General features: G+C 51.5%; 5 pseudogenes; all 5 read right to left on the bottom strand.

Annotated features, from left to right (window-relative positions):
• Window positions 1-934: 934 nt before the first annotated feature.
• LOC138779771 (U2 spliceosomal RNA) lies at window positions 935-1,106 on the bottom strand (annotated as a pseudogene).
• A 2,271-nt stretch (window positions 1,107-3,377) lies between these two features.
• On the bottom strand, window positions 3,378-3,549 carry LOC138779770 (U2 spliceosomal RNA; annotated as a pseudogene).
• Window positions 3,550-5,808: 2,259 nt separating this feature from the next.
• Window positions 5,809-5,980, bottom strand: LOC138779769 (U2 spliceosomal RNA; annotated as a pseudogene).
• Window positions 5,981-8,243: 2,263 nt separating this feature from the next.
• LOC138779768 (U2 spliceosomal RNA) lies at window positions 8,244-8,415 on the bottom strand (annotated as a pseudogene).
• A 2,270-nt stretch (window positions 8,416-10,685) lies between these two features.
• Window positions 10,686-10,857, bottom strand: LOC138779767 (U2 spliceosomal RNA; annotated as a pseudogene).
• Window positions 10,858-12,390: the final 1,533 nt, after the last annotated feature.

The following is a 12,390-nucleotide window of genomic DNA, read 5'->3' as shown; positions in this document are numbered from 1 at the left end:
CACCACGTCCTTCTTGTTAAGGCGAAGCCAGACATACATACCCTATTATGCGCTCCACCCTCTCAGATGGCGGACCGGACGTGCTTTCACACTGCATCTCCTATTGCCTAGCACTGCCTCTGTCTTCCTTTCTGCTCTCAAATCTGAATAGCTCCACCCCCCAATCACACTGCGTCTGCTTCCACCTGATGGATGGCAGACATACACGTCTCTGTCTCTGTCTCCGTCTCTGTCTGGCATACATGACATGCAGCTAGCTCTTTGGCTGGCTGTCTCTGTAGCTGGCTGGCTGTCTCTGTGGCTGGCTGCCTAGCTGGCTAGCTTATTATTAGTACCTACCTACCTACCTACCTACCTATCTATCTATCTATCTATCTATCTATCTATCTATCTATCTATCTATCTATCTATCTAATCTATCCTATCTATCCTATCTATTCTATCTAATGTATCTAATCTATCTATCAAAGAACATGGAGGGTGAATTCTCCCAGCTGGAGCCGTAGGCAGGCAGCATCAGCAGGATACATCGGCCGGCCACCAGGAAATCAAATCCAAAGGAAACGGTTTAATAAACTGCACCTACCTTTCCACCTACCTGCTCGGTCGCTTGACCGGCTGCAACTGAGCTGCTTGTTGTGCTGGCAGCTGTGTATAGCAGCAAAGCCTTGATGACATCACGTCCCGCGATGACATCACCAGCACTGGCCCGGCAGCCAAGTTGTAAACAACTCTGCCAGTTGGTTGCCATGGCAACAGAGGCCAGCAAGTCTTGGACAAACAAACTTTTCGTAGCCACACTCGGGCTAATTTTTCGGGGTCGGTCCACCTGCGCACAACACACTCGAGGGATGTTTCTTGCAAAACAGTAGTTTCAGGTGCAGCCGGCTTGTTTCCTTCTTCATTCTTTTGCTCTGTTTTTTGCAAACTCATTAGGGGGTGCACTGAACCTGGAGGCACTGCAATACCAGGTCAATGCCTGGAGAGGACAGAGCAAGCTCTTTTTCCATCTCCCTGTTCTAAAAATCCATTTAATATATGGTCCCCAGATAGGGGACGTATCAGATATTAAACTGATAAGAACAGATTTTTTTGATTGAAAATATCTTTATTACAATCAGTCGTCGTCAGGCATACATAAACTGTGACGCAGCACAGTTCAATAAATAAGACACTACATACTCAGCACCATGGTACAACATACAGCACAGGCTCCCTACGCTATACATCATACCACCCGCTACACTAACATTCCTGCATACCTTAACAATCCTAAAACAACAAACAATAAAGCAATACAGACAAGTGATGGGGTAAGGGGGGTGGGAGAGAGGGGGGTAGGGAGGGGAAATCACAGGCCCGAAGCTTTATTGAAAGACAACACAACACAAGGGGAGAGGGGGAAGGAGAGGGGTATCAATCCTCTTCTTCCTGGTCCGATCTGTCCATGATGGAATAGTCTCTGAGCAGGCTGTGGACCAGCCTGCGGCAGTCCAGAAAGGACATCCTCTCCTTCTTCAGAATGAGGCGGTTCCTGGCAAGCCATATAGCGTCCTTAAAACAGTTCATAAGGCGCCAGGCCTCCCGGGTTGCCTCATCGCCGAAATTCCCAGGGAACAGGCCGTACAGCACCGCGCAGTGCGTTAGCCTGTTCCTGGGCACACAGTCACTGAGTTCAAGTTCCAGGGCGTCCAACAGGCCCTGAGCAAACGGACACTGCCAAAAGAGGTGCGAAGATGTTTCCTCCACGAAGGGGCACCGGGGGCAGTACCGCGTTTTGCACAGGTTGCGGGCATGCATGAATGACCTCAAAGGCAGTCCCCCCTGAATGGCCATCCAAGACAAGTCCTTGTGCCCGTTGGTCAGCTTTGCCGAAGCCACATTTGTCCATACAGTCTCTGCGGTGGCCGCAGCGAGCCCTGGAACGAGCTCCATAGAGTCCTGTGCTCTGATGAGCTTGTGGACAGTTTTTGGCTTCCACAAGTCGGGCTTGAGTCCCTCCAGTTGGTGTTCCCTCACAAACTTGACGACGCCCCCGTAGAACCAGGGAGTGTGCCAGTTGTAAGGGATGGAGCTGTCCCACTTGTCCCAGCTCAGACCCCTCCAGAGGGGGAGGAGGAACAGGCGAGACATGGACCTGCCCGCAGAGCCATTCTTCTGTTGCAGAGTCCTCCGCACACAGTCACATACAAAGGCTGCCCGCAGCAAGGTAGGGATATCCGGAACACCTTTTCCGCCCTTGCGGGGTTCCTTGTACATCACGGAGCGCTTCACTCTGTCCATTTTGGAGCCCCAGATGAAACAAAACACGGTCCTGGTGATGGCCCTGCAGACGGTGACATGGGGGGGCCAGGCCTGTGCTACTACACTTGATCTTAGCCAAAAGGCCGAGAAGCGATGGCCACAACGGTTTCCCGAAAACTCCCCTTCTCGGACACCACGTCCTTCTTGTTAAGGCGAAGCCAGACATACATACCCTATTATGCGCTCCACCCTCTCAGATGGCGGACCGGACGTGCTTTCACACTGCATCTCCTATTGCCTAGCACTGCCTCTGTCTTCCTTTCTGCTCTCAAATCTGAATAGCTCCACCCCCCAATCACACTGCGTCTGCTTCCACCTGATGGATGGCAGACATACACGTCTCTGTCTCTGTCTCCGTCTCTGTCTGGCATACATGACATGCAGCTAGCTCTTTGGCTGGCTGTCTCTGTAGCTGGCTGGCTGTCTCTGTGGCTGGCTGCCTAGCTGGCTAGCTTATTATTAGTACCTACCTACCTACCTACCTACCTATCTATCTATCTATCTATCTATCTATCTATCTATCTATCTATCTATCTATCTATCTATCTATCTAATCTATCCTATCTATCCTATCTATTCTATCTAATGTATCTAATCTATCTATCAAAGAACATGGAGGGTGAATTCTCCCAGCTGGAGCCGTAGGCAGGCAGCATCAGCAGGATACATCGGCCGGCCACCAGGAAATCAAATCCAAAGGAAACGGTTTAATAAACTGCACCTACCTTTCCACCTACCTGCTCGGTCGCTTGACCGGCTGCAACTGAGCTGCTTGTTGTGCTGGCAGCTGTGTATAGCAGCAAAGCCTTGATGACATCACGTCCCGCGATGACATCACCAGCACTGGCCCGGCAGCCAAGTTGTAAACAACTCTGCCAGTTGGTTGCCATGGCAACAGAGGCCAGCAAGTCTTGGACAAACAAACTTTTCGTAGCCACACTCGGGCTAATTTTTCGGGGTCGGTCCACCTGCGCACAACACACTCGAGGGATGTTTCTTGCAAAACAGTAGTTTCAGGTGCAGCCGGCTTGTTTCCTTCTTCATTCTTTTGCTCTGTTTTTTGCAAACTCATTAGGGGGTGCACTGAACCTGGAGGCACTGCAATACCAGGTCAATGCCTGGAGAGGACAGAGCAAGCTCTTTTTCCATCTCCCTGTTCTAAAAATCCATTTAATATATGGTCCCCAGATAGGGGACGTATCAGATATTAAACTGATAAGAACAGATTTTTTTGATTGAAAATATCTTTATTACAATCAGTCGTCGTCAGGCATACATAAACTGTGACGCAGCACAGTTCAATAAATAAGACACTACATACTCAGCACCATGGTACAACATACAGCACAGGCTCCCTACGCTATACATCATACCACCCGCTACACTAACATTCCTGCATACCTTAACAATCCTAAAACAACAAACAATAAAGCAATACAGACAAGTGATGGGGTAAGGGGGGTGGGAGAGAGGGGGGTAGGGAGGGGAAATCACAGGCCCGAAGCTTTATTGAAAGACAACACAACACAAGGGGAGAGGGGGAAGGAGAGGGGTATCAATCCTCTTCTTCCTGGTCCGATCTGTCCATGATGGAATAGTCTCTGAGCAGGCTGTGGACCAGCCTGCGGCAGTCCAGAAAGGACATCCTCTCCTTCTTCAGAATGAGGCGGTTCCTGGCAAGCCATATAGCGTCCTTAAAACAGTTCATAAGGCGCCAGGCCTCCCGGGTTGCCTCATCGCCGAAATTCCCAGGGAACAGGCCGTACAGCACCGCGCAGTGCGTTAGCCTGTTCCTGGGCACACAGTCACTGAGTTCAAGTTCCAGGGCGTCCAACAGGCCCTGAGCAAACGGACACTGCCAAAAGAGGTGCGAAGATGTTTCCTCCACGAAGGGGCACCGGGGGCAGTACCGCGTTTTGCACAGGTTGCGGGCATGCATGAATGACCTCAAAGGCAGTCCCCCCTGAATGGCCATCCAAGACAAGTCCTTGTGCCCGTTGGTCAGCTTTGCCGAAGCCACATTTGTCCATACAGTCTCTGCGGTGGCCGCAGCGAGCCCTGGAACGAGCTCCATAGAGTCCTGTGCTCTGATGAGCTTGTGGACAGTTTTTGGCTTCCACAAGTCGGGCTTGAGTCCCTCCAGTTGGTGTTCCCTCACAAACTTGACGACGCCCCCGTAGAACCAGGGAGTGTGCCAGTTGTAAGGGATGGAGCTGTCCCACTTGTCCCAGCTCAGACCCCTCCAGAGGGGGAGGAGGAACAGGCGAGACATGGACCTGCCCGCAGAGCCATTCTTCTGTTGCAGAGTCCTCCGCACACAGTCACATACAAAGGCTGCCCGCAGCAAGGTAGGGATATCCGGAACACCTTTTCCGCCCTTGCGGGGTTCCTTGTACATCACGGAGCGCTTCACTCTGTCCATTTTGGAGCCCCAGATGAAACAAAACACGGTCCTGGTGATGGCCCTGCAGACGGTGACATGGGGGGGCCAGGCCTGTGCTACTACACTTGATCTTAGCCAAAAGGCCGAGAAGCGATGGCCACAACGGTTTCCCGAAAACTCCCCTTCTCGGACACCACGTCCTTCTTGTTAAGGCGAAGCCAGACATACATACCCTATTATGCGCTCCACCCTCTCAGATGGCGGACCGGACGTGCTTTCACACTGCATCTCCTATTGCCTAGCACTGCCTCTGTCTTCCTTTCTGCTCTCAAATCTGAATAGCTCCACCCCCCAATCACACTGCGTCTGCTTCCACCTGATGGATGGCAGACATACACGTCTCTGTCTCTGTCTCCGTCTCTGTCTGGCATACATGACATGCAGCTAGCTCTTTGGCTGGCTGTCTCTGTAGCTGGCTGGCTGTCTCTGTGGCTGGCTGCCTAGCTGGCTAGCTTATTATTAGTACCTACCTACCTACCTACCTACCTACCTATCTATCTATCTATCTATCTATCTATCTATCTATCTATCTATCTATCTAATCTATCCTATCTATCCTATCTATTCTATCTAATGTATCTAATCTATCTATCAAAGAACATGGAGGGTGAATTCTCCCAGCTGGAGCCGTAGGCAGGCAGCATCAGCAGGATACATCGGCCGGCCACCAGGAAATCAAATCCAAAGGAAACGGTTTAATAAACTGCACCTACCTTTCCACCTACCTGCTCGGTCGCTTGACCGGCTGCAACTGAGCTGCTTGTTGTGCTGGCAGCTGTGTATAGCAGCAAAGCCTTGATGACATCACGTCCCGCGATGACATCACCAGCACTGGCCCGGCAGCCAAGTTGTAAACAACTCTGCCAGTTGGTTGCCATGGCAACAGAGGCCAGCAAGTCTTGGACAAACAAACTTTTCGTAGCCACACTCGGGCTAATTTTTCGGGGTCGGTCCACCTGCGCACAACACACTCGAGGGATGTTTCTTGCAAAACAGTAGTTTCAGGTGCAGCCGGCTTGTTTCCTTCTTCATTCTTTTGCTCTGTTTTTTGCAAACTCATTAGGGGGTGCACTGAACCTGGAGGCACTGCAATACCAGGTCAATGCCTGGAGAGGACAGAGCAAGCTCTTTTTCCATCTCCCTGTTCTAAAAATCCATTTAATATATGGTCCCCAGATAGGGGACGTATCAGATATTAAACTGATAAGAACAGATTTTTTTGATTGAAAATATCTTTATTACAATCAGTCGTCGTCAGGCATACATAAACTGTGACGCAGCACAGTTCAATAAATAAGACACTACATACTCAGCACCATGGTACAACATACAGCACAGGCTCCCTACGCTATACATCATACCACCCGCTACACTAACATTCCTGCATACCTTAACAATCCTAAAACAACAAACAATAAAGCAATACAGACAAGTGATGGGGTAAGGGGGGTGGGAGAGAGGGGGGTAGGGAGGGGAAATCACAGGCCCGAAGCTTTATTGAAAGACAACACAACACAAGGGGAGAGGGGGAAGGAGAGGGGTATCAATCCTCTTCTTCCTGGTCCGATCTGTCCATGATGGAATAGTCTCTGAGCAGGCTGTGGACCAGCCTGCGGCAGTCCAGAAAGGACATCCTCTCCTTCTTCAGAATGAGGCGGTTCCTGGCAAGCCATATAGCGTCCTTAAAACAGTTCATAAGGCGCCAGGCCTCCCGGGTTGCCTCATCGCCGAAATTCCCAGGGAACAGGCCGTACAGCACCGCGCAGTGCGTTAGCCTGTTCCTGGGCACACAGTCACTGAGTTCAAGTTCCAGGGCGTCCAACAGGCCCTGAGCAAACGGACACTGCCAAAAGAGGTGCGAAGATGTTTCCTCCACGAAGGGGCACCGGGGGCAGTACCGCGTTTTGCACAGGTTGCGGGCATGCATGAATGACCTCAAAGGCAGTCCCCCCTGAATGGCCATCCAAGACAAGTCCTTGTGCCCGTTGGTCAGCTTTGCCGAAGCCACATTTGTCCATACAGTCTCTGCGGTGGCCGCAGCGAGCCCTGGAACGAGCTCCATAGAGTCCTGTGCTCTGATGAGCTTGTGGACAGTTTTTGGCTTCCACAAGTCGGGCTTGAGTCCCTCCAGTTGGTGTTCCCTCACAAACTTGACGACGCCCCCGTAGAACCAGGGAGTGTGCCAGTTGTAAGGGATGGAGCTGTCCCACTTGTCCCAGCTCAGACCCCTCCAGAGGGGGAGGAGGAACAGGCGAGACATGGACCTGCCCGCAGAGCCATTCTTCTGTTGCAGAGTCCTCCGCACACAGTCACATACAAAGGCTGCCCGCAGCAAGGTAGGGATATCCGGAACACCTTTTCCGCCCTTGCGGGGTTCCTTGTACATCACGGAGCGCTTCACTCTGTCCATTTTGGAGCCCCAGATGAAACAAAACACGGTCCTGGTGATGGCCCTGCAGACGGTGACATGGGGGGGCCAGGCCTGTGCTACTACACTTGATCTTAGCCAAAAGGCCGAGAAGCGATGGCCACAACGGTTTCCCGAAAACTCCCCTTCTCGGACACCACGTCCTTCTTGTTAAGGCGAAGCCAGACATACATACCCTATTATGCGCTCCACCCTCTCAGATGGCGGACCGGACGTGCTTTCACACTGCATCTCCTATTGCCTAGCACTGCCTCTGTCTTCCTTTCTGCTCTCAAATCTGAATAGCTCCACCCCCCAATCACACTGCGTCTGCTTCCACCTGATGGATGGCAGACATACACGTCTCTGTCTCTGTCTCCGTCTCTGTCTGGCATACATGACATGCAGCTAGCTCTTTGGCTGGCTGTCTCTGTAGCTGGCTGGCTGTCTCTGTGGCTGGCTGCCTAGCTGGCTAGCTTATTATTAGTACCTACCTACCTACCTACCTACCTACCTATCTATCTATCTATCTATCTATCTATCTATCTATCTATCTATCTATCTATCTAATCTATCCTATCTATCCTATCTATTCTATCTAATGTATCTAATCTATCTATCAAAGAACATGGAGGGTGAATTCTCCCAGCTGGAGCCGTAGGCAGGCAGCATCAGCAGGATACATCGGCCGGCCACCAGGAAATCAAATCCAAAGGAAACGGTTTAATAAACTGCACCTACCTTTCCACCTACCTGCTCGGTCGCTTGACCGGCTGCAACTGAGCTGCTTGTTGTGCTGGCAGCTGTGTATAGCAGCAAAGCCTTGATGACATCACGTCCCGCGATGACATCACCAGCACTGGCCCGGCAGCCAAGTTGTAAACAACTCTGCCAGTTGGTTGCCATGGCAACAGAGGCCAGCAAGTCTTGGACAAACAAACTTTTCGTAGCCACACTCGGGCTAATTTTTCGGGGTCGGTCCACCTGCGCACAACACACTCGAGGGATGTTTCTTGCAAAACAGTAGTTTCAGGTGCAGCCGGCTTGTTTCCTTCTTCATTCTTTTGCTCTGTTTTTTGCAAACTCATTAGGGGGTGCACTGAACCTGGAGGCACTGCAATACCAGGTCAATGCCTGGAGAGGACAGAGCAAGCTCTTTTTCCATCTCCCTGTTCTAAAAATCCATTTAATATATGGTCCCCAGATAGGGGACGTATCAGATATTAAACTGATAAGAACAGATTTTTTTGATTGAAAATATCTTTATTACAATCAGTCGTCGTCAGGCATACATAAACTGTGACGCAGCACAGTTCAATAAATAAGACACTACATACTCAGCACCATGGTACAACATACAGCACAGGCTCCCTACGCTATACATCATACCACCCGCTACACTAACATTCCTGCATACCTTAACAATCCTAAAACAACAAACAATAAAGCAATACAGACAAGTGATGGGGTAAGGGGGGTGGGAGAGAGGGGGGTAGGGAGGGGAAATCACAGGCCCGAAGCTTATTGAAAGACAACACAACACAAGGGGAGAGGGGGAAGGAGAGGGGTATCAATCCTCTTCTTCCTGGTCCGATCTGTCCATGATGGAATAGTCTCTGAGCAGGCTGTGGACCAGCCTGCGGCAGTCCAGAAAGGACATCCTCTCCTTCTTCAGAATGAGGCGGTTCCTGGCAAGCCATATAGCGTCCTTAAAACAGTTCATAAGGCGCCAGGCCTCCCGGGTTGCCTCATCGCCGAAATTCCCAGGGAACAGGCCGTACAGCACCGCGCAGTGCGTTAGCCTGTTCCTGGGCACACAGTCACTGAGTTCAAGTTCCAGGGCGTCCAACAGGCCCTGAGCAAACGGACACTGCCAAAAGAGGTGCGAAGATGTTTCCTCCACGAAGGGGCACCGGGGGCAGTACCGCGTTTTGCACAGGTTGCGGGCATGCATGAATGACCTCAAAGGCAGTCCCCCCTGAATGGCCATCCAAGACAAGTCCTTGTGCCCGTTGGTCAGCTTTGCCGAAGCCACATTTGTCCATACAGTCTCTGCGGTGGCCGCAGCGAGCCCTGGAACGAGCTCCATAGAGTCCTGTGCTCTGATGAGCTTGTGGACAGTTTTTGGCTTCCACAAGTCGGGCTTGAGTCCCTCCAGTTGGTGTTCCCTCACAAACTTGACGACGCCCCCGTAGAACCAGGGAGTGTGCCAGTTGTAAGGGATGGAGCTGTCCCACTTGTCCCAGCTCAGACCCCTCCAGAGGGGGAGGAGGAACAGGCGAGACATGGACCTGCCCGCAGAGCCATTCTTCTGTTGCAGAGTCCTCCGCACACAGTCACATACAAAGGCTGCCCGCAGCAAGGTAGGGATATCCGGAACACCTTTTCCGCCCTTGCGGGGTTCCTTGTACATCACGGAGCGCTTCACTCTGTCCATTTTGGAGCCCCAGATGAAACAAAACACGGTCCTGGTGATGGCCCTGCAGACGGTGACATGGGGGGGCCAGGCCTGTGCTACTACACTTGATCTTAGCCAAAAGGCCGAGAAGCGATGGCCACAACGGTTTCCCGAAAACTCCCCTTCTCGGACACCACGTCCTTCTTGTTAAGGCGAAGCCAGACATACATACCCTATTATGCGCTCCACCCTCTCAGATGGCGGACCGGACGTGCTTTCACACTGCATCTCCTATTGCCTAGCACTGCCTCTGTCTTCCTTTCTGCTCTCAAATCTGAATAGCTCCACCCCCCAATCACACTGCGTCTGCTTCCACCTGATGGATGGCAGACATACACGTCTCTGTCTCTGTCTCCGTCTCTGTCTGGCATACATGACATGCAGCTAGCTCTTTGGCTGGCTGTCTCTGTAGCTGGCTGGCTGTCTCTGTGGCTGGCTGCCTAGCTGGCTAGCTTATTATTAGTACCTACCTACCTACCTACCTACCTACCTATCTATCTATCTATCTATCTATCTATCTATCTATCTATCTATCTATCTATCTATCTATCTAATCTATCCTATCTATCCTATCTATTCTATCTAATGTATCTAATCTATCTATCAAAGAACATGGAGGGTGAATTCTCCCAGCTGGAGCCGTAGGCAGGCAGCATCAGCAGGATACATCGGCCGGCCACCAGGAAATCAAATCCAAAGGAAACGGTTTAATAAACTGCACCTACCTTTCCACCTACCTGCTCGGTCGCTTGACCGGCTGCAACTGAGCTGCTTGTTGTGCTGGCAGCTGTGTATAGCAGCAAAGCCTTGATGACATCACGTCCCGCGATGACATCACCAGCACTGGCCCGGCAGCCAAGTTGTAAACAACTCTGCCAGTTGGTTGCCATGGCAACAGAGGCCAGCAAGTCTTGGACAAACAAACTTTTCGTAGCCACACTCGGGCTAATTTTTCGGGGTCGGTCCACCTGCGCACAACACACTCGAGGGATGTTTCTTGCAAAACAGTAGTTTCAGGTGCAGCCGGCTTGTTTCCTTCTTCATTCTTTTGCTCTGTTTTTTGCAAACTCATTAGGGGGTGCACTGAACCTGGAGGCACTGCAATACCAGGTCAATGCCTGGAGAGGACAGAGCAAGCTCTTTTTCCATCTCCCTGTTCTAAAAATCCATTTAATATATGGTCCCCAGATAGGGGACGTATCAGATATTAAACTGATAAGAACAGATTTTTTTGATTGAAAATATCTTTATTACAATCAGTCGTCGTCAGGCATACATAAACTGTGACGCAGCACAGTTCAATAAATAAGACACTACATACTCAGCACCATGGTACAACATACAGCACAGGCTCCCTACGCTATACATCATACCACCCGCTACACTAACATTCCTGCATACCTTAACAATCCTAAAACAACAAACAATAAAGCAATACAGACAAGTGATGGGGTAAGGGGGGTGGGAGAGAGGGGGGTAGGGAGGGGAAATCACAGGCCCGAAGCTTTATTGAAAGACAACACAACACAAGGGGAGAGGGGGAAGGAGAGGGGTATCAATCCTCTTCTTCCTGGTCCGATCTGTCCATGATGGAATAGTCTCTGAGCAGGCTGTGGACCAGCCTGCGGCAGTCCAGAAAGGACATCCTCTCCTTCTTCAGAATGAGGCGGTTCCTGGCAAGCCATATAGCGTCCTTAAAACAGTTCATAAGGCGCCAGGCCTCCCGGGTTGCCTCATCGCCGAAATTCCCAGGGAACAGGCCGTACAGCACCGCGCAGTGCGTTAGCCTGTTCCTGGGCACACAGTCACTGAGTTCAAGTTCCAGGGCGTCCAACAGGCCCTGAGCAAACGGACACTGCCAAAAGAGGTGCGAAGATGTTTCCTCCACGAAGGGGCACCGGGGGCAGTACCGCGTTTTGCACAGGTTGCGGGCATGCATGAATGACCTCAAAGGCAGTCCCCCCTGAATGGCCATCCAAGACAAGTCCTTGTGCCCGTTGGTCAGCTTTGCCGAAGCCACATTTGTCCATACAGTCTCTGCGGTGGCCGCAGCGAGCCCTGGAACGAGCTCCATAGAGTCCTGTGCTCTGATGAGCTTGTGGACAGTTTTTGGCTTCCACAAGTCGGGCTTGAGTCCCTCCAGTTGGTGTTCCCTCACAAACTTGACGACGCCCCCGTAGAACCAGGGAGTGTGCCAGTTGTAAGGGATGGAGCTGTCCCACTTGTCCCAGCTCAGACCCCTCCAGAGGGGGAGGAGGAACAGGCGAGACATGGACCTGCCCGCAGAGCCATTCTTCTGTTGCAGAGTCCTCCGCACACAGTCACATACAAAGGCTGCCCGCAGCAAGGTAGGGATATCCGGAACACCTTTTCCGCCCTTGCGGGGTTCCTTGTACATCACGGAGCGCTTCACTCTGTCCATTTTGGAGCCCCAGATGAAACAAAACACGGTCCTGGTGATGGCCCTGCAGACGGTGACATGGGGGGGCCAGGCCTGTGCTACTACACTTGATCTTAGCCAAAAGGCCGAGAAGCGATGGCCACAACGGTTTCCCGAAAACTCCCCTTCTCGGACACCACGTCCTTCTTGTTAAGGCGAAGCCAGACATACATACCCTATTATGCGCTCCACCCTCTCAGATGGCGGACCGGACGTGCTTTCACACTGCATCTCCTATTGCCTAGCACTGCCTCTGTCTTCCTTTCTGCTCTCAAATCTGAATAGCTCCACCCCCCAATCACACTGCGTCTGCTTCCACCTGATGGATGGCAGACATA

The sequence above is a fragment of the Dendropsophus ebraccatus genome, unplaced genomic scaffold (genome assembly GCF_027789765.1).
Source record: "Dendropsophus ebraccatus isolate aDenEbr1 unplaced genomic scaffold, aDenEbr1.pat pat_scaffold_754_ctg1, whole genome shotgun sequence".
Lineage (NCBI taxonomy): Eukaryota > Metazoa > Chordata > Amphibia > Anura > Hylidae > Dendropsophus > Dendropsophus ebraccatus.
The sequence above is the reverse complement of the archived record's forward strand: the minus strand, read 5'-3'. Positions and strand labels throughout refer to the sequence as shown.